Source organism: Lissotriton helveticus, chromosome 11, assembly GCF_964261635.1.
Source record: "Lissotriton helveticus chromosome 11, aLisHel1.1, whole genome shotgun sequence".
In the NCBI taxonomy this organism is placed as follows: domain Eukaryota; kingdom Metazoa; phylum Chordata; class Amphibia; order Caudata; family Salamandridae; genus Lissotriton; species Lissotriton helveticus.
Genome location: NC_136072.1, coordinates 144,602,980 through 144,621,640, shown reverse-complemented (window position 1 = coordinate 144,621,640; position 18,661 = coordinate 144,602,980).

Here is an 18,661-nt window from a genome sequence, read left to right as displayed (position 1 = left end):
GGGTTATCATTTGCCTCATCCGCCATCGCCTTTCCACTGTCGCGTGGCAGAAGTCCGGCCGGGCAAAGAACGTTATGCCGTCATAGGATCGTCTAGCCTCAGGTTTAGCTTTATCCATAATTTCCTGCCTTAATAGGAAATTTCCTACATATATCAGAATCGCCCTCGGTTTATCGGATATTTGCTCTCTCCTTTGTACCATAGGGAACCTATGGGCCCGTTGTATCTCAATATCCCAATTCCAAACCGACAACTCTGGAAAAGCCCCCTTAAGTAAATCAACAACAAATGCTCGCACATCCTGCCCCTCTTTTCCTTCCGCGACCCCTAGAAGTCTAACATTGTTCCTTCGTTGCCTATTTTCATAGTCCTCGAGCTTCCAATGAACATCCAACGCCATCTTTTCCTGGTCGTTCTTGAACTCGTTCCATTTCCCAACATCCTCCTCCAGTCTCTCAGTTCTTGCCTCTACTTCTGTGACCCTGGCTTCCATGTCTGCGTAAAGTTTGTTCACCTTGCGTAGTGAGCCCTGTATTTTTTGGTTGGCCTGCTTCGCCCTCCGAGACTCACTTCTTGCCTCCCCCTGCATTTGCTTCAGGGTGGCATGAAGCATATCCATAGTGGTTGTCTGTCCTGAGGTGTTTTTCTGTGTTTGAGGTATAGTAGTGCCGCTTTCTTGGTAAAGCTGGGAGGTTGCTGAATAATCCCAGTCTAGCTTTATTGGATACTCCTGCATGGGTCGGGTTCACACTATTCTTTGCCCGGTTATGTGATCTACTCTTGAGGCTTCTCAGCGGCTGAGCCCTCCGTTTTGTGCATACCTTGTGCACTGATCAGCTTTCTTGAGATGAGTCTGCCGAATCTGTTCTCCCCTCAGCTTCTGAGGTATCGGACTGGCTCCCCGTTGCGGAGCCAGATGCCGTCTTTTCACCATCCTCATTCCCCTCCTCATTGACAGAGTAGAAGCAATCGTCACTGGGAGATCCTGGGTTGAGCAACCCCTCTCTTGCCTGTACTCCAGACGCGATACATGCATTGTGCACATAGGAGTTTTGGTCACTTGCACCCTCACCAGTATCAGTGTCACTGTTAATGAGATCGCCCTTGGGGCGCGGTATCTGTTCTATACCTAATAGTAACGGGGCAGTAGCTTCTAGATCCTCCTTTGGGTCCACATCAGTACCCCTAGTTTTACTATTTCCTTCGTCAGGTATTACAGAGGTACGTTGTAAATCATCGCAACTATCCACCTCTACGGATGTTTCGCTGCTATCAATAGCCTCAGTTTCATTATTACGCCCAATCACCAGTAAAGATTCCCCCACGTCGCCCTCCTTACCAGTTCGTTTGTCAGATTGTTTTACAGAAACTGCAGAGTCTGTTTGCCTCGCCTGCGCTTGCAACTGTGCTCCATCACCACCGACGATCACAGCAGTATCAGCGCCAGCCCCCGTAGCCTGGCCATCCTGCGCAGCATCCGCGGCCACAATCAGACATGCAGACAGCCGCTGCCTCTCTGAGCTCAACACGCCGCACTCAGTAGCCACGCCAGTCTCCACCGCCCACATCCGGTCATCGAGCAACTCTGGACTCTGTGCCTCTGTCTCCTCCGTCTCCGGTGTCTCCACTGCATCTCCTGTGCCGCCGTCTCCCACCCCGCGAACCACAGGTGTGGCGAGGGATAGCGAACCTGTTACTTGCGCTGCTGGTGCTGCATGTATGGCTTGTGTTGCAAATGACTCTCGAAGGGTAGGCTGTCGAAGGTTCCCCTCCTTAACAGTCACTTCGCTATTCTGGCATTTAGCATTCTTTTTGCTAACTGCAGTTTTCTTCTCCTTTTCCTTGTCTTTTATCGATATACTTTTGTCCAATGGATTGCTTCCCGCAATCTCTGCATTCTTTTGTCTTCTGTTTTCCCGTTACTGGGCTGCTGATCTTAGATTAGTCGTCATTGCAGCTGACTTTGGAGCCGTGCCCGGATCACTAAAAACATCTTTCTCCGCTTTCTCTGCTTCCCTTTCCTTTTCGTTCTGTGGCTTCTGGGTTCGAGGGGCCATAGCTTGCTTTTCAGTACCTCTTAGCCCTTGATGTAAGGCGTCAGCTCTCAGCGTGTTTAGCCAAAGTTTGAAATAAGGGAATCGCACTGCAATTTTCTTTAGCCAGTCGAGAATGCAGTAAATTAGTTCAGATGCGTGAGGCATACTTCGCACCCCACATATTTCAAATCAACTCGATATTAGCTTTTTTTTTTTTCGGCAGCAGCAGTCAAGCGGTGCCTCAGAGGCAATACCAAATATCATCATAGCAGGAGCAAGAAAAAAGGCGACTGCTCCCTACGGCTCGTCAGCGGCCATCTTGCCCCCAACACAATGCTACCCCACAGTTTTAAAAACTTTAAATGTCATGTTTTAACAGATATTTTCAACAAACAAATTTCATTTTAACCTTTCTTTTTTCAGTGAATTTTTATGTTTTTTTAAAGTGAAGTAAGATGTTTAGAACTGTGCACAAAATGGAATGGCCCATAAATAGCCAATCCCCTTGGGTGCACAACCACTTCACCACACACAGGCTTCAGCCATGCAAGAACTGAGTTGGGCACAGTCAGGCTTTACGAACAACACCCCATGGGCTCCAAACACCCCACCTTGCATGGCCTTTGCCCAGTCTTAGTTCCTTTCCTTTTTAGGTCAACTGTGTAATATAGGCTTATATTGTCATTGAGAGTTCTGGTGACAACTCCAAAGCACGAGATTGAAGTAGAAGTGGTTTATACATTTCACCTCAACCACAGGATGGCAATATAGGGCCATATTGTGCATGTTACCTGTTATGTATTTTTACAATGTATTAGCCGGTGTTGGTAGTCTTTAAGAAAGCTAAAGAGCATTACTGCATTATCTATTAAGAATTGAATGTTTGCCTACAACTACAGATATGTCTGACAATGTATTGAGAAATATGGTAATATTTAAAAGGTGTTTTGTGCAACAACGTGTATTATTATAATCACATGTTCAATACAGATTGCTTTGTAAGCAAGATTAACTAGAAATATATAAAGAAAGAAAGTAAAGTGCACCGTGGGGCAGTGTAGAATTTGGCTGACAGTGTTCTGTGTTTACAATGTTTATTTTGACACACTAGGTAGATTTATTGGAAGATTCTTCTATCAGGTTCGGCATGCCTAGGTGTGCTTGTCAGGTGTACTGATTTATGTTCTAAGAGCAGCACTTACATTGTGAAAGCACTTTTTCTATCAGCACTTGGGAACCTATATCAAGCTCCAAATTAATTCAGCAGTTTGAATGAGACCTCTTTTCTGTGTATTCTGATATGTTGTCATGTGATCAAGGCTGTGGGCGGCCGAAACGCTTAATGGAAGACAGTTCGAAATAAACACTGCAAGCACTGAAAACTGTGGTCCGTGTCCATTTCATCCTCTTGATGGATTCTGGGAAAGCTGAGTTTTGGATATATATATATATATATATATATATATATATATATATATATATATATATATATATATATATATATATATATTACCTACTGGCGGTCGCCAGTAGGTATATATAGTTAGGATTTTTTCCCTATGGGATTTTTGAAAATTATATGTCTAATAACTTTGGCATTTGAGGACGGAATTGGCTGAAATTTTCTGGAAAATGGAACATTTTGTTTCTGAGCAGCCCCTGAAAATTTGGGGGGGGGTTCGTCCAGGGGGGGCCGAGAAAAAAGGGGGGTCCCAAAACGTGTTTTTAACATTGAGTTTTCCATAGGGCGGTTGGCCTCACTTTTAGCCCGAACGGCTGAATGGATTTGCACGAAACTTGGCAAAATTGTAGGGACTGGTAGCCCGATGTGCCTTTTCTAGGTCTCAATATATGTGCTCCAGTGGATTTTGAGAAATTAACGTTTAAAAAAAGATATATATCTGTAAGCGCGCTCCGGGCAGCGCTCCGGTCCGCGGACTTTAAGCGTACCGGAACTTCGCGTAGCTAAGCTGATTGGCTCTCCGGTGTCTGTCAACATTCTAAACAGTCCGGAGCGGCCGCCATCTTGTCTCTTGGTAGGATTGAGAGACAAGAGGAGGCCAAAACAAAGGCGAAAATGACCATAAGGGGGCATACTAGATCCTCCCTGACCCCCTAGGTTTAATGTGGAGGTTTTAAAAGGGCCCCGCGGGGCAAAAAAACCAAAAAAAAAATATTTTTTTTTGCGTGGGGAGCGCCCGGTCCGCGAACCGGGAAGCGTTCTGGGCAGCGTACTGCAATGAAAAATGAATGATAGACTTTTCAAATGCTGTATGTTAATTGATTGTTGTTTTTGTTGATTATTTTTTATTTTCTTTATTTTTTAAGCATTTTTTTTTAATGTGATTGTGTTTCATAATTTATTAAACTTTCTAACATTTCATTGTCAGAAATTTCATAATTATCATGGAATATACATTGTAGTCTCTGAGGGTGTAAAATGTCCTCATTTGCAAGGAGGTTATCTACTGCTTGTACACATTGCAGTAGTTCATTGTCCCAAGTTTCATCGAAAAATTCAATGTCAATTTGATCAATTGTATCAATCAATTCTTGGCTGCTGTCTTGCAGATCCATTTCAAAAGAAACTTGGTTTTCGCCTTCCATTTTGCCTGAAATTTGAATTAAAAAAATATATATTAGTAGAGATAGGGCAATGTTGGGAATAATTTTAGATAGGCATTTTTTATCAGTGAATTTATCTTTGGGCAGTGTATAGTATCAGAGTGGAAGTAGGAATATAAAAATGTGTATGTGATTTAACGTAAGTAAATTCATAATTATACAAGAGAAGCCTAACTCCATCCTTAACTATAACAGAGAAGTCTCTCTAAATCTATAACTACTACAGAGGGATAGTATATATCTATCAGAAAAAGTTTACCATATTAACTTATAGTGCACAATATACTTCAGTTTTAAAAATAAAAACTTACCTTTAGAAAGAAGTTGAAGGAATTAGTGAAAATACTATTGAAATGTACAGCAAGAAGTAGTAGTCAAAATGGCTGTGTTTTCTTCTCTTCCTTTATATATATTCAGGTATATAACCAATGAAATGTCAGGTAAAAAAAATAGAAAATGAAAGTAACATTTTCATTGGTTGTCAATTCCAACACTTCAGATGTGTTTTGTGAAGTAATTTACCTCAGGGTATTTAGAGAGGTCTACAGGCTAAATGACTAAATGGAATTCCAATCAAATTTGTGAAAATGGTAGGGATTGGTATGTAGTATGAGCTAATCTATATTTGGTGAAATTGTCTCCAGTGGCTTTTCTGTGAACTACTTTCCCACCTTTTTTGATGGTGCGCTTCCCAGGGAGCGACCCGGTACGCGAACCGATGAGCGCCCCGGTTCGCGAACCTTAAGCGTTCCGGGAGTCCACCATTTTGTGTTTCGGTCGAATTAAGATACAAGATGGAGGGCAAATAATGTTCAGAATGGGTAGAAGGGGGCACGGTAGACTTATCTTGACCCCCTAGGTTTTGTGAGGGTGGCTGAGGAGGCCCATATGTGCGAAAAAAAAACATTTTTTTAAAAAATTTCGCGAGGTTAGCTCCCGGTTCGCGTACCGGGTAGCGCCCCGGGGAGCGTACTTTGTTGAAAATTAGTGAAAATGTTAGAGTAAAATAATAATTGTGAGTGATTAGATGTAGGGTAGCTCTGAGAAGAGCTTTTGGGTTTATGGTACATTTAGGTACTTATAAGTAGGTACCAATGCACATTCTTAAATTCAGAGTGAAAACTCTGTTGCCCTCATCTGAGAAGTGAACTCCATCTCCTCTGTAGATATCTTGCATGTAGTAACGCAAGTTATTGTTGTACAGGGAGCCCATTCCATGGTCTCTCATGTAAGCTGAAACAGATTTGTTTACATGCTTCCTCGACTTCTCAATTTGTGGACAAAATTGGTTTGACCACCTCCATTTCTGTCTTTGGCATATATTTGAATATACCAAGGCAGTCTGAGGAAAAAGTGCCATTAATTGCTCAAAGGTGTCCTTTAAAAGCATTTCCAGACCTACACCAGTCAAAGTGCCCAAGTCATTACCTCCACAGTGCACAATTAACAGGTCAGGTTTGGGCAAATGCATAAAGGTTTTCACCAATGGTATCAATTGGTGACATTTTAATCCTCTGTGGCCAAACCACTTAATTTCCACATCTTGTAAATTGAGGTTAGGTAATTTCCTGTTTTCAACGTACCTTTGAGCCCAGTGAATATAACTATGTCCAACAATCCAGACAGAAAACATGGTGAGAGAAGGTTCTCCTGCAGTCAGATGAAGTGTGGCAATGAAATGGCAGTTGAAAAAATGAGAGTTTAAAATGAAAAAAACTGTGGAGTTTCTGTGTTCATGAAGCAGTAACAGTGATTGGTGGATTTTGATTGCTGAAAACAGAAAGTTAGGGTGCACGGATGTGTTCTTTGAAAGATGTATTTTGAATGGTCAATAAAAAATCATTAAATTAAAGAATGCACTCGATATGCAGGTGCACTGAGAGTTCAGAGTTCAATTGCAACAAAGTTGTGTGAACTTGCAAACACCAGAAGTCTTCCAATGAGGTGGTTGCCATGCAGAAAAGACAGAAAGGGCAGAGGGGGGAAGGGTTTTCATTTGAAAAAAAGTGAGGGAAGAGTTTTGATTGGGTGACATGAGAAATATGTGTGAAGAATTACAGCATTTCTGTGCTTTTGATAGCTGCAGACTCTGGAGTGCATACCTTTTGCTCTGCTGAAGACAAATTGGTGTGTTTCTGAGACTGTTTTCAAACTCAAAGTATTTGCTAAGGTGAGAAAATATTTCTTTAACTTAGATAGAGAATAGTGTGCTTTAAGGAGAAAATTATGAATTATGTGGCGCAAATTGATTGTAAATATGCTCCCACCTGTGCATGGAAAATTTAGATTTTGAATGTTTGTGTTACATAGCCATGTTAAAAGTGACCCAACCATGCAGGAAAGGCAATCAAAAAACGCTTTTATGTGTCTTAAGGACATTTTAAGTAATTTTCCCATGTGCAGTGTTTTGAAATTATGAATTGAAAATCGTTTTTGAGGTAAAGGAATTGTTTTTAAATTTATGACAAGGACATAATGGTGTATGCTTCTTTATAAGGCAATTGACTGTCCCTGATGTTATGTTTCCCATTTTAATGTAAGACTTTTCTCTGTGGCGCAAATTGCTTGTAAATATGCTCCCACCTGTGCATGGTAATTTTAAATTTTAAATGTTTGTGTTACATAGCCATGTTAAAAGTGACCCAACCATGCTGGAAAGGCAATCAAAAAACGCTTTCATGTGTCTTAATGACATTTTAAGTCATTTTCCCATGTGCAGTGTTTTGAAATTATGATTTGAAAATCGTTTTTGGGGTAAAGGAATTGTTTTTAAATTCATGACAAGGACATAATGGTGTATGCTTCTTTATAAGGCAATTGACTGTCCCTGATGTTATTTTTCTCATTTTAGTGTAAGACCTTTCTCTGTGGCGCAAATTGCTTGTAAACATGCTCACACATGTGCATGGAAAATTTAGATTTTGAATGTTTGTGTTACATAGCCATGTTAAAAGTGACCCAACCATGCAGGAAAGGCAATCAAAAAACGCTTTTATGTGTCTTAAGGACATTTTAAGTAATTTTCCCATGTGTAGTGTTTTGAAATTATGATTTGAAAATCGTTTTTGAGGTAAAAGAATGTTGTTAAAATGTATGTGCGCCATATGCCCCCAAATTTATTTTTCAGGGGTGCAGCAGGGTGTTATTGAGACACCCCTGCAGCTTTGGAAAAAATCCTAATTTGTGATGAGCACATTGTTAATCGCAAATTGCACCTTCATTTATATGAGCCTCCTAGCCCATGGAAATGTATGGGTAATTTGCAATTAGCAATTTTCTCATCGCAAATTTGGAATGGTAAAGAATCGCTATTTATTCCTTAAAATTCGCTTTTTTGGAAATGCAATATAGTTATATGATACATATGGCGGTTGATGTCTAACAAGATAAGAAGCTTAGGCATACATTTATGATGACTGGCGCAATGAAGTAGAAATCACTTACTTCATTGGTAGAGCTTTACATGTATTATCTCCTCTTTATTCTTCATCAAGCGTAACTTTAATCTGCAATCCTGAGTAGGCCTCACTTTAAACAAACCTCTGGATAGGCCACATCTTATTGTTATCTTGATTTAATCATTTAAAATGCTAGGGACAGATTTATGATAGGTGTATGCCTCTTTTGCGCCACTTAGAAAACATTGTCCATGGGGAAATGACTTAAAATGTCCTTAAGACACATGAATGTGTTTTTTTAAAACGTTTGCAATTTTTTTGGGTCACTTTTAACATGGCTATGTGACTCAAACAGTCAAAATCTAAATTCGCCATGCACAGGTGGGAGCATATTTACAAGGAATGTGCTCCATGGGGAAAGGTCTTATAATGTAATATGGGAAAAATGACATCAGAGACACTGAAATGCCTTATAGAGAAGCATACACCATTATGTCCTTGTCATAAATTTGCAAACCATTACTTTTCCCCAAAAACGATTTTCAAATCATAATTTGAAAACACTGCACATGTGGAAATGACTTAAAATGTCCTTAATTCAAAATGTGCGATTCCTTAAATGCAATGTATCAAACAAAAAATATGTAAAAAATGATATTAAGGATTTGGAAACTACCACCAACTTCTAGTTTGTGGTAATTTGCGAATTCTTTTCAAAAAGCATTTTTTTCCCAAAAACAAAAGGTCCCATATGACGCCCATACATGCCCTTAGGGCATGTAGGTGTGCCATATGCCCCCAAATTTATTTTTCAGGGGTGCAGCAGGGTGTTCTTGAGATACCCCTGCACGCTTGAAAAAATTCCTATTTTGTGATGAGCTAATTGCTAATCGCAAATTGCAACCTTCATTCCTATGAGCCTCCTAGCCCATGGAAATGAATGGGTAATTTGCAATTAGCAATTTGCTCATTGCAAATTAGGAATAGTAAAGAATTCCTATTTATTCCTTAAAATTTGCTATTTAGGAAATGCAAAATAGTTTGATGGTAGATATGGTGGTTGATCTGTAACAAGATAAGAAGCTTAGGGATACATTTATGATGACTGGCGCAATAAAGTGCACATTACTTACTTCATTGGTAGGCCTTTACATGTATTATCTCCTCTGTATTCTTCATCAAGCGTAACTTTAATCTGCAATCCTGAGTAGGCCTCACCTTAAACAAACCTCTGGATAGGCCACACTTTATCGTCATCCTGGATTAATCATTTAAAATGCTAGGGACAGATTTATGATAGGTGTATGCCTCTTTTGTGCCACTGTGCGTCACTTTTATGATGCAGCGGTGGTGCAAAAGATTTGCTATGAGGCGACAACATTACAAATTGATGCATTTAGGCAGATATGTCATGGTGTAAAAACACGTACCACATGAAACCGATGCAGCAGTGATGCAAAAGATGCACCATGTCGTAAGACAGGCCTCACTTGGGGCCATATGTATCAAGCTAATTAGCATTCGCAAAGATCAAAATTCTACGAATGTTGGCCTTTGCGAATGTTAATTAGACAAATGGTATGTATCAAACAAGTTTGATGCAAAATAAAGAGTAGCAAAATTTGCTATTCCTTATTTTGCAATTGCACTGAAGGATTTGCAAATTTTGTGACTACTTAAATGCAATGTATCAAACAAAAAATATGTAAAAAATGACATTAAGGATTTGGAAACTATTGTGGTAAATTGGTGGTAATTTGTGAATTCTTTTCAAAAAGCTTTTTTTTAAAAAAACAAAAGGTCCCATATGACGCCAACACATGCCCTTAGGGCATGTATGTGTGCCATATGCCCCCAAATTTCTTTTTCAGGGGTGCAGCAGGGTGTTCTTGAGACACCCCTGCACCCTTGGAAAAATTCCTAATTTGTGATGAGCAAATTGCTAATCGCAAATTAAACCTTCATTCCTATGAGCCTCCTAGCCCATGGAAATGAATGGGTAACTTGCAATTAGCAATTTGCTCATCGCAAATTAGGAATGGTAAAGAATCGCTATTTATTCCTTAAAATTCGCTATTTAGGAAATGCAAAATATTTTGATGATACATATGGCAGTTCATCTCTAACAAGATAAGAAGCTTAGGGATAGATTTATGATGACTGGTGCATCACCAGGGATGTGCCAGTCATCTTGCGCCGCTGTTCCGCCACCCATGGTGTGCTGCATTTACAATGCGGCGCAGCATGGGGCAAAAACGGCACAGATGCTTGACGCATCTGTGCCGTTAAGGTGGCGCATTGCTGGAGTTGTATCGCAAGTGCGATGCAGCTCCAGCAAGGCTCAGGGGTGCACCATCTCCACAATGTTGCGTCAAGACCTATGCCTGCTTCAAGCAGGTGCAGGGTTTTGACACAGGTTTCTCCTATCTGATTGTAAATGCGGCACACCATGGGTGGCAGAGCAGTGGTGCACGTTAACTGGTGCATGCCTGGGGATGTGCCATTTAACATAAATCTGCCCCTTTACATTTAAGTATGTGCAGGGGACACAGAGTCGGTGAGGCTTATCCAAGGTTAAGAACAGATGAGTCCTGTTCAGTGAAAAATTAGACATAGGCTTCACCTGCTCAGCATCGCTGGACATGGCTAAATAATAGCTGCAAAATGTTACTCTTGTTAAACAATTTTACTATTATAATCTGTGAGATTTGTCTCTTACTCTGCAACATCTCATTGTTGTTATCTTTCTTTAAAGATAAAGACAACCTCAACATGAGCGACAATCTGCAATCAGTTGATTTTGACCTCATCATTGAACTTGTAATTGAAACATCAGTGGATGTTGATCCATTGGATGATTTAAATCCTGAGGATGAAGAAGAGCGTGATGAGGATGCAGATTTGTCCGAATTATATGATATAGGATGGGAAGCTGACCTGCTTGAGCCTTTGGAAATATAAACATTTATTTTTAAAATTTATAATTAATAAAAAGTAAAAAGGAAACCGTTTAATTTAAAAATAAAGACACCTTCAAAAGCAGGTTATGTGTAGTGTCTTCAATAAAATATTAAAATATGCTCATAAAATTAGATCAGATTCACATATAAAATAGCATAGGTAACATAAATATAAATGTCATTTCTTTTCTGGTATTTCTGTATTGTAAATTTGCCAACGACTAAAAAATCTTCTAATTAAAATGTCAAGTAGTGTGTTAAGTTTTTTATCACTGTTACTGATTTACTGTTTGGTAATAATGGTTAATAACATTATTTATTATATTTTTCCACAGATTCAACTGCAGATCATTTCAAGATTTCACCATGCCTACAATAGAAAGACAGAGAAAGGCTGCAAAACGTCAAAGACAGCAGGTGAAAAATAATACGCAGCAGTCCTCTAACAAAAAGATTTGTCAAGTCACGAAGAAAGCACCGGGTAAGAGCACAAAACACTTTATAAGAAATATGTGTAATAAAAAAAATATTACTACAGAAAATGTTTCAGTCCATAAAACGAGAAGGAAATCAAATGGAAAAGAAAGGCCAATGAAAAATGTTACTGCTAGAGCAAGAGATAACTCTGTGCATGATAGTAGAAGGAAACAACAGTTTAGGGAGATTCGTAAACGAATGTTCCGGAACAGGATAATTGGCAATTTGTTAAAAAATATTAAGAAAGGTCAACATAAACTAGTTTTTTATAAGACAAAAAAAAAAGTTGAGAAAGTTATTGATCAGGCATTTGAAATTAAACGTAAGTTATTTATTTTGATAATCAATAGAATTAGGAAGCTAAACAAGGCAATTTTTGATTTCAAAAGAAATAGTAGATGGAAGAGAATAGTTAATCGTAGTAATTTTTGTGAAGTTTTTTCTGGAGAATGGATGCATAGTTCAAGCTGTGAGGCATTTTTTAATGAGGAGAGTTATTTCCAGGATAATGATTTGGTGCATGCAGTTGACACCAGTGGTCGTGCTTATGAAGTGAAAGATGGTTGTCCAGTTGAAAAAGAAAAACTTGTGACAACAGAGGCAGAAGAGGTGTTAGGTAATGAGGTTTTAGGAAGACGTGCTAAGGGTCCTGTGTACACCTGGAAGTGTAGTAGTATTTGCAGTGTGCGACAGGATTCCATCAATTTGCTTTGTGATTTTGTACGGTCATTTAATAAGAAAAGTTTGAAGCAGAAAATGATGTTGTTGCAAGAATTAGATCCTTGCAGAGTAAGAGAAGTGACAGGTTTGCATGGACATTCACTGGTTTGTCTTTCCAGGAGAGTATGCCAGAGTGTTTTTCATCATTTCAGGATGCTAGCAGTGCATCATAACAAAGTGAGGAAATTAGTTAGAATGTTGTATTATGCTAAGAGTCCAGCAATTATGCTTAAACAATTATGCGCTGCTCTTTTGCATGGTTCTGAAATAGATGTGAAGAATATATGTGAAGAAATTGAGTTTTGTTACTTTGGAAGTAAAGAGGAGAATGTTGAAATTGAGCAAGAAGAAGAGGGTCTTGTGGAAGATAGTGTACAGGTTTCCAGTACAGATAATTTCCAGAGGGAAATTGCGACGTTTGAGGTGAAATCAAGTGAGAGGCCGAATTTCACTTGTGTGTGTTGTCGACGCACTTATTATAAGAATCAGACTAAGTTAGTGGATTTATATGCAAAAAGTGAAAGGGAAAATAATAGTGAATGGAAGGATTTTGCAACATACTTGATGGTAGAAAATTGTTTTGATTTGGGATTGGATCAACGTGTGTGTACTTATTGTTCTTGCAAATTAAATCAAAACCAGATGCCTGCTAGAGCAGTTCATAATAATCTGGAATTGGTTGAGATTCCTTCTGAATTGAAGGATTTAAATACTTATGAATCTATTTTGATTCAAAGTATCCATCCCTTTCAGGCTATTGTAAGAATGGAGCCAAAGACAGGGAAATTGCCTCCATCAGATTTACAGAGAGGATTAAAGGGAAGAGTTGTTTATTTGCCTCTAGATTTGAAGAAAAACATTAACACAATTGGAGTAGAAAAAGTGGAAGAGGAACCTCTGGTTATCTTAGTTAATGGGGTTCCCACAAAGAATAAGAAAATATGGCAAGATTTAGTAGATGTTAGGAAAGTTAAAAAGGCAACATTGTATTTGAAAAAAAATAATAAATACTATAAGAATGTATATGTTGCAGAAGAGGAAGTAAGTGAGGAAGAGGATAGCGATTTGTGTGCTGGTCAAATTGAGAAAGTAGAACCCTCTAATAGTGAAGAAATATATGAACATTATAGTGTTCATCCTTTGCATTCCAAGGAAGTCATGGGGAATGCTATTGAGTTGTTTCAAATGAAACAAGCCAAAGGGAGTCCCATTAGTGTTTGGGAGGAAAGTTTGGAAGCTTGGTGTTTCCCACAGCTTTTTCCAACAGGTCAGGGAGGAAGATATGATGAGCGACCTCATCAAATTCCTGCTTCTGAATACCGGACTTTGCGATTGTATGCAGGAGATGCTAGGTTTCGACAATGCATTCCTTATTTGTTTCATCTCCTGTTTGAAAGCGATCTGTCTGGACTGTCATATGCAGTGAACCACATCTTGAAAAGTGGTATACACATGCAAAACATCTCGGCAAGTGACTTTATGGATAAAGTCAATGTCCAAGACAGTATTTTGGATTCTCACCTGATTAATCTCATGGCGTGTCAGCGTGGTACTAATGAGTACTGGTACCATCGTCATGGTGATTTAAAATGTATGCTGAGGAACTTAGGTACTCCCACATGGTTCCTCACTCTCAGCTGTGCCGAGTATGGCTGGGAAGACTTACTTGAATTTCTACGAGAGGCAAATGCTAACGTAGATAACATCGAATTCAAGACACCCGGAGAACTGTGCTCTTTGGATCCAGTCAATGTATGTAGGTACTTCAATCATAGATTTGAAGCTATGATGTCTTTCATCATGAATAAGAAGAATCCACCTCTTGGAGAGGTGTTGGATTTCTTCTGGAGAAAAGAGTACCAAGCAAGAGGTGCTCCTCATATACATATGTTGCTGTGGATCAAGGATGCACCTAAATTTGGAACGGATCCAGAAGACTCAGTGATGAGTTTCATCCAACAGTATTCTACGTGTGCTGTTCCAAACGCAAAGGAGAAGAAAAGCCTAAGAGAAAAAGTTCTGCGTTTCCAAAGCCATCGATGTGGAAAGTACTGCCGTCGTAAATTCCGAAACAAGGACAAGTTCTACACTAAATGTCGTTTCGGCTTTCCACGACCGGTGATTTATAAAGGAAGAGTAAACAGTTTGATGTCTTCGCTGCGACACAATGTCATGAAGAAATCACCTAAAAACACTTACAATTTGAAGAGGAACGAAGAGTCCAAGTACATCAACGACTACAACCCGGTGATTTTGTCCATGTGGAATGCTAACATGGATATACAGTTTGTGGCTGATAACTGTATGGCTGTGGCTCGGTATGTGACGTCTTACATCACCAAAAAAGAGAAGACAGAATTGAAGGATATGTGGGAGGACATTTCCCATGAAAAGAGCCTCAGCAAGAAGTTGTACAGTTTCAGTCTGAAGATGTTGTCGCATCGAGAAATCGGAGCGTACGAATGTTCTGACCGGTTGTCTTCAGCAAGTCTCTATGCCAAGTCCAGGAGTATCGTTTGGGCGAGTCTTGGTCTTGCTGCAACGCGTAATCGAGTTCTCAAACCTGTGCGGGAAATTGAGTATTTGGCGGAAAAGGAGCCAAACAGTACCGACATTTTGAAGACAAACATGTTGGATACATATTATCCAAATCGAAGCAGTCACCTCGAGAATGTTTGTCTGTATGAGGTTCTGCAAAATTACATATTCAAGAGGAACATCAAAGAAGATACTGAGAAAGGAGTGTATGCTGTAATAGGAAGTGAGGGATGTCTGGTCAAGCAAAGAAAATGCCACTTGGTAAACCATCGAAAATTGAGTGGCGAATCTCCTGAAAAAAAGGAGTTTTTCTATTTAGCACTTTTGCAACTTTTCAAGCCTTGGCGTGCAGAAGAGGAACTGCTTGGAGATTTCCTCTGTTACGAAGACTCTTTCAATGCCGCCAAGGAGACCATAGAATGTCCTGCTTTTCCCAAATATGTAGAAATGTTGAATGCGGAAATTGAGCAGGAAGCAACGATTGCAGCCGAGATTGCCAGAGACAGTTCTCAGGACAGTCAGAGTTCTGCTTCATTGAGTCAGGATCCACTAGGAGGACCTGTTATTGAAAATGAAGCTGCCACTGCTATGAATGAAGTGGAAAGAGCCATGGCACATGCTCAGGAGGATGCGGTTAACTTAGAAGAGTTGGAAAGACAACTTAACGTTGAGCAGAGGAAAATATATGACGAAGTTACCATGCAAATTGATCATGGATTAAGTCATGATAAGAAAGAGTGCTCATGTACGTCGTTGAAGCCTGTCCGACTGTACGTGAGTGGAGAAGCGGGAACTGGAAAAAGTTTCCTCATTAAAGCAATTTCATGCTATTTGCAGGAAAGGACAGAGTCATCGCTGTCTTGTGTTGTCACTGCTCCAACTGGACTGGCAGCACATAATATTAAAGGGATTACTTTACATCATTTACTGATGCTGCCAGTGGAGCATGACAACAAATTACAATATCACAAGCTATCTGGAGATGCTTGTTTTGAAGTTTCAAGAATCTTGAGGAAAATGAAACTTCTTATCATTGACGAAGTAAGCATGGTTTCCAATGTCATGCTTGCGTTTGTGCATTTGAGGATGCAAGAAGTTCTCAAAACAGAGTATGATGTGTTATTTGGTGGCAAACACATCATTGTTTTCGGAGATCTTCTGCAGCTGACACCAGTGAAAGGGCAACCTGTGTTCAAAATGCTCACGCATGAAGATACCAGGAAGTGCCTAGGCAGCATTGGCAACGTCAATATATGGTTAAACTTCAATTATGCTGAACTGCATGAAAATATGCGTCAGGCGAAGGATGAAGTTTACAAGACTATTCTACAAGATGTTAGAATTGGAAAAGTGACCGAGCATGGGAAAGAAGCTATACATGCACGATTACTGTCAAATTTATATCCAGAACAAGATGTTGTGCCTGAGAATATTTTTCAGAAAATTACTGAGAAGAAATCTGGAATATGTTTGATGCCAACTCTTGCAGAATGTGCCAAATTTAACAACAAAATGTTGAATTTAGAAAAGCAAGAGATTGTGAAACTGGAAGCTATTGATAGAGTAGAGCATATGGGATCAACAATTATTTTGTCTGAGAATCTGAAAACAAAATTGGATTCATTAGAGAAGAGTATATCTAAAACTGCAGGTTTTGAAAAGACTCTGAATGTGTGCTTGAACTGCCGTATAATTTTAAGAAGGAATTTACATGTTGAAAGAGGTCTGGTAAATGGATCAATGGGTAATGTTGTTGATTTTGTGAAATACAGAAATAGAGATGGAATTGAATTTTTAAAAATTAAATTTGATGGCATTGAGGAAGTACAGCTAATTGCTCGTTGTTCTGCTAGATTTTTGCTTGTAAAAGACTTATATGTTCGCCGTAAGCAGTTTCCTGTTTGCTTGGCATATGCGGTGACAATTCATAAATCGCAAGGTTTAAGCGTAGACAGTGCATTGGTGAATATTGGCAGTTCTGTGTTCAAGGAGGGTATGGCATATGTGGCATTGTCACGAGTTAGAACTTTATCGGGATTGTACTTGATTGAGTGTGATGTCACAAACATTTGTGCGGATCTAGATTGTGTTAAGGAATACAATAGGTTAAGAAGAGAGTATGCGCCACATTTGCCTCAGTATCCTTTGTTTGAGAAACGTGTGGTAGGCCGGAAACGAAGAAATGAGAACAATACTGGGGAGGTTGTAGCAAAAAGACAAAAAGTCAATGAACCTAAAATTACAAGCAGAAACAAAAAGGATTCTGTTGAAGATGTTGTTGGTTTTCAGTTTGAAAACAGTTCTGGTGTCAACTGCTATGCTAATGTAGTGGTTAATGTTTTATTTTCTCTAAAAAATGTAAAAGAAGAGATTGTGGTCAATTCTGATCAAAGATTTTGCAGTTTGTTAAATTCTGTGTTAGAGAAATGTACCACTGATAGAAGAAACATAGAAAGTGTGTCTGAAATTCGAAATCTGTTAGACAGATGTTCAGGCCAAACACAATTCTCTCAAAATATTCAGCAAGATTGTCAGGAGTTTTTAATGTATATGCTTGATGTATTACATGCTGAAGGTGTAGATGTAGATCAGCTGTTTGGGCTTTCTTATCAATGGCAGCATGACTGCGAGAACTGTATGGTATCAAGTACTACTAGTGTAGACTCAGAAAGATTTATATATTTAACTTTGCCAGACAGTAAATCAGTCTCCTTTAATAAGCTAGTAAAAGCAGCTGATCACAACATGGAGTGTAGCCAATGTAAATCTGAAATGATGTCCACATTATTTATACGAACATATGGCCAGTATGTCATTTTAATGTTCCAACGATGTAGGCCTGATGGAACAAAATTGACAACTTTAATTAAAAATTTTGTAGCTTCGCAGTTGTCAATATCAGGAAGGACTTTTGTAACTGCAGCAATTATATATCATGACGGCCCTTCAATAACATCAGGACATTACACAGCTTATTTAAAGTCTAGAAATGGCTGGTCATTCTGCAATGATTCTGTTTTAATTTTCAAAAAAAAATTGCCGTATGAACTTAAAAACTCTTACCTGGTGTTTTTAAAACCAAAATTTTAGGGAAAGAATCTCGGGATGTGCTCTGTGGAATTTCAAGAAGTTCTAATGGCTCCTACACAATTTGGCCTTGAGGATAAGTGTAGTTCAGAGACATAACTTCTAACCATAGGACTGGACATTATGGAGAAATACGTGCACTTTGAATGAGTTCAGAAAAACTGTTTCTTTTTATAAACTAATTGAAGCAGCCAATCAAAACATGGAGTAGAGGGAATGTAAGTCTGCAATGCTGTCTACTGTTTTACATTGCTTTGTGATTAAAAGTGATGTAGAGAATTAAATAATTGTAGTAGTCATAGGGGTAGTGTAAGTCTGCTTGTATCAGTGTCATAGGAAAAGTAGAACATGACTGAGCAAGAAGGGGAAGATATTACTATTCCAGGATTGTGAAAATGATCTTCAACATTTTAATTCTGAAAGTTGCGGAAATGCCAAATGACGGGATTGGCTTACAAGAAATCCAAGAGTTATCAATGGCTCTGACAAGATTTGGCCTTGTGGAAAATTGTGGTAGAGAGCAAGAAGTCATTTATTGCATGTAACGTGTTTTTAAAAACGATGGAGATTTTCTTTCAGAAAGTGGCGGGCTGAAAGTAATAACAGCACAAAAGAGTGTAAGCTGTTCATAGGACATCCTTGGCCGTCATGGAAAGTAAGTTAACTTTAAGGAGTTCTGAATTTTGATTTCTGATGTTGTATGGGTTTTTTAAACACAATCATTTTGATTGTATTTTTTTTTCCCCGCTGTTACATGATGAATACCTTCAAGTCACTGTTTTTAGTGAATTTTGATACATTCTGAGAACAGCAAAAATAA